A 4,828-nucleotide genomic window follows, 5' to 3' on the forward strand; every position below is an offset into this window, starting at 1 on the left:
TTTCGCATTACTCCCTTCTGAGATCAATAAAAATAGATATTGCGTACGAAATTATTGACTAAAACCCTTGAAGGAGGTGCTCCAGCATGTCCGGCGTTTGAAACCAGCAAAAGAAAATAAAGGGCAAAAAAGAAAGAAAGAAAAAGGAATAGTCATATTATTGTAATATGACACAAAGTTTCGGAAGTAAAGTCACTACCGCAAAAAAAAAAAAAGAAAAAGAAAAAGAAAATCAATAGCAAAAAAAAAAAAAAGGAAGAAAGTAAAGAGATGGAAAGAAATCATTCCTGGCTCTAAAACAAACAAACAAACGGACGCAGAAATTACGAGAATATTTATAAATGGCGGACAGGAAGGAACCGTCACTTTCCCGCTCGCAGAGTATAAGAGGATAATGGTTGGTGTTTGTTTGCTTTAACTTCCAAATGGCTAGATCACAATCTCTCTCTCTCCCCTATCTCTCTCAGTATATATAATGTGTGTGTCCGTGTGTGTCCGTGCGTATATGTGTGTGTATGTCTATAACAACAACATCAACAACAACAACAACAACAATAATAATAATGAAATATTCTGCTCAATACCACAGATTGAGTAGTATATATTTTTTAATTATGAGCTACAGGAAATATTCTGCTCAATACCACAGATTTGCTTGTCAGTTGTTTGACCGTAACCAGTTGACCATGACGGGTAGTCATGATGAGTATACTGGGCTTCGTATACTTTACCCCCGGTGTCACTTTGATAGCATGCACTGCTCCTTCACTCAATAATAAATAATAATAATAATAATAATAATAATATAATAATAATAATATAATAATAATAATAATGATAATAATAATAATAATAATATAATAATAATAATAATATAATAATAATAATAATAAATAATAATATAATAATAACAACTTCTTTATTAACCACAAGGGTTTACGTTAAGAAAAACATTATGGACTTTACAGGACAAAACAAAGAAGTTGTATTGAGTGTGGTTGTGTGAGAGTTTTGCGTGTATACAAGATCAACAAAATTTAAAAAATCAACAATGTTTGATCCTCATTAGGGAGGAGACGTTCGAAGGCTGCTGATGGAAAACCCCCTTAAAAAAACCCCCATGTACCCTGACTTTTGGAGCAGGTGCCCTTTTCCTTTCTTTTTTTTTCAACTACAGGCCCGTTCACCCGCACCATTCTCGCTGCTTTCATCCGCCTTTCAGCAATCTGGCTGGAAGATAACACTTTCCTCTCTGCCCTTATTTTCCATTTCAAGTGAAACGTGAAAAAGTTGAACAGGGATTGACCAAAGAGAAAAGTGTTTGCCATTCAGCCCCTTCAATCTCGTCCACCGTACAACCTCTTTTATCATGGCAACCGGGCATATAAACACAGCCTTTCCTTCTCGCTTAAAGAACGGCGGCGGGGCGGTCTTCACGATGGATTTAGTTGACAGCCGGATCCGTCCCACATGCGTCAGCAGATATTCTACATAAACCCACAGGTCATCAATGTTCGCACACTGGACGAGTACATGCAGCATCGTCTTGTCGTTCGCGTGCATCTGGGACATGCTCGGCTGACGGCACTTCCGTGTCTTTAAAGTTTATCTCGTACAGGCCAGATTCCCCGGTAGCAATGCTAAGCTAGAGATTTTTGGAAATTACCGTCGGTCCCGGGCTGAAAGTTCTCCAGAAAAGAGCGGCTAGTTGATCTTCTTCGACACCCAAGATCTCCCCAAGAACGGCGTCGGGCTTTTCCTCCACTAATCCTCATTAAAAAGCTAAAGTGGACGTTCCAACAATTGCAGTGTCCGATTGGATGAGGACTGTGAGTGCTTGAAGACATTCCACTTTCCAAATGCTCCCCACCCCTCGGTCTCTGTTTTACCTAGGACTTCAGATCTGTTAAAGAAACTAGCTGCGGGAGTACGTGTCTGGTGAACGGCGACCACACTTGTTCAACGTCAAGGAAACACTGGAGATTTAGCCTTAGCGCAATGTCTGCACATCATCAACCACGGCATGCTCAGGCCACCATTCAGCGGGGTTGACAGCAGTTAGACAGCCTGACCATTGGGACGCGTCCCCTCCACAAGAAGCAGAAGAGTATACGCTCCAGTGTAATCAGACGGTAGTCAGGACATGGCACGACGGTCAGATAATAGTAGATGACGGACGCAATATACACGTTAACCACTTGTGCTCGATCTTTCAGGGATAGCTTTCTCTCGGCCCATTTCTGGGTAAGAATAGTCATAATATTCCTTTCCATTATAGGCACAAAGCCTGAACTTTGGGGGAGTGGGATAATCGATTACTTCGATTCCAGTACTCAACTGGTACTTATTTTATTGACTTCGAAGGGATGAAAGGCAAAGTCGACCTCGTGGGATTTGAACTCAGAACGTGGAGACAGACGAAATACTACTAAACATTTCGCACTAATGATTCAGCCCAGCGCATCACTTTAATAACAACAACAACAACGATAATAATGATGATAATAATGATGATAATGATGATGATGATGATGATGATAACAACAACAACAACAAAAAATACCCAAAGAGAGCTAATAGTGTCGATGTTGACAAAGCCCTTACCCATCAATGACTAATGGCTTCTGACTTAAAATTGGAAACAGAAGGATTTATCAAAGCAGCCCAAGATCAATGCTTACCTACAAGAAACTACCAGGCCAATATATTAAAGAACGGTAGCTTCCCAATATGTCGTGTATGTCAACAACAAAATGAAGCCGTTGATCATGTCTCCATGTGCAGTCTTCTAGCGCCTACAGAGTACCTCAACAGGCATGATAGAGCAGCACAATATATTCACTGGTAATTTGCAAAAACCTGGACCTGCCCCACGATAATAACAACTTCCAGTGCTTGAAAATGATCGCATCTCACTCCTCTGGAACTTCACCATTCAAACTGACAGATGCAAATAGGCCAGGCGTTATATTGAAAGACTTCAGACGAAAATCCTGCCTCCTCATTGATATGACTGTCCCAATCGATATAAACGTATTTGTCAAGACCTACCAGAAACTGAGCAAATATAAAGATCTTGAAATAGAAATTAGCAAAATGTGGAACCTGAAGACTAAAACAATACCTGCTGTCATAAGTGTCCTAGGAATGATAGCAAAAAGGGCTGATTGCTACCTAGCTCCAGGAAACCCCCAAAATGGCAGAAATTCAAAAGATAGTGCTCATGGGAACTGCCCATAGCCTACATAAAATACTGTCTATGTAATCTCAAATTTTAAAACACTCGTAATTTTCTTATGTTTTCTTAAACATTCTCTAGAACAACATTATATACAAAACCAAATATATGGCACCCTAGGCATAACACCAACATGAACTTCTAACTCGTTGTCTCTTGAGGTCTCTGGGTGAGACTTGGAGCCAACTTGTACAAATGCAAAGCAAAAGTCAAACAAAATTATAATAATAACGCATAAAAACATTTATTCGCTCTTGTTTTGATATCTATTTTCCTGTTTGCACCATCATACCTCAACATCTGATAGCCTCACAAAGTTTCAAACAGGAGGGACAGAACAAACCAAACTGCTATCAAGGCCTTCAATATAATTGTTTCAAATTGCTGTTCATCGCTCAACATAATTATTGAGCTGGTATACAAGAGGAGCTATGGAAAGTACACTATGAAGTTTATACGCACACACACACACACACACACACACACACACACACACACACACACACACACACACACACACACACACACATACACGAACGTGTGCACAGAAATTATATAAAGATAAGAATACAGAGTGACTATGGCTGCTGTGAACTCTCCCAGCAATGGCACATTAAACAGGAACCTTACTATCGAATGGGTCTGGCTAAACTTCCAAGTTGCAGTCACTAAGTATTTCTGTCTAAAAAAATGCTTTCGTCTCTATTAGTGTGTTGCGTTTCTTTCTTTCATTCCTTCCTTCCTTCTTTCTTTCTTTCTTTCTTTCTTTCTTTCTTTCTTTCTTTCTTTCTTTCTTTCTTTCTTTCTTTCCTCCCTTCTTTCTTTCTTTCTTTCTTTCTTTCTTTCTTTCTTTCTTTCTTTCTTCTTTCCTCCCTTCTTTCTTTCTTTCTACCTTTCTTTCTTTCTTTCCTCCCTTCTTTCTTTCTTTCTTTCTTTCTTTCTTTGTTTCTTTCTTTGTTTCTTTGTTTCTTCCTTCCTCCCTTCCTTCTTTCTTTCCTACCTTCCTCCCTTCCTTCTTTCTTTCTTTCTTTCTTTCTTTCTTTCTTCCTTTCTTTCTTTCTTCTTTCTTTCTTTCCGCCCTTCTTTGTTTGTTTGTTTGTTTTGTTTTTTCTTCCTTCCTCCCTTCCTTCTTTCTTTCTTTCCTTCCTCCCTCCCTTCTTTCTTTCTTTCTTTCTTTTTTTCTTTTTTCTTTCTTTCTTTCTTTCTACCTTTCTTTCTTTCTTTCTTTCTACCTTTATTTCTTTCTTTCTTTCTACCTTTCTGTCTTTCTTTCTTTCTTTCCTTCCTTGTTTGTTTCTTTCTTTCTTTCTTCCTTCCTTTTCTTTTTTTGTTCTTCTTACTGACTATATACATTTTAAACACTAACCCTAAAATCACTGACTTTTTACCAGAAGAAAGGATTTATTTTTTGTCCTGACTGCCTGACGCAGTTTAATTTTCCTTTCAGGAGTCGAAATGTGTCGCAACTCAGTCAATGTTGTTGACTGTGTTTTAAAGCTACGACTTTAAATCTGTCCAGAGTTACCTCCCTTCAATCTTTCCCATTCATAACAGCTAAAAGCAAGAAAAACAGTATCTGGGAATTCGACA

Source organism: Octopus sinensis, linkage group LG6, assembly GCF_006345805.1.
Source record: "Octopus sinensis linkage group LG6, ASM634580v1, whole genome shotgun sequence".
NCBI lineage: Eukaryota > Metazoa > Mollusca > Cephalopoda > Octopoda > Octopodidae > Octopus > Octopus sinensis.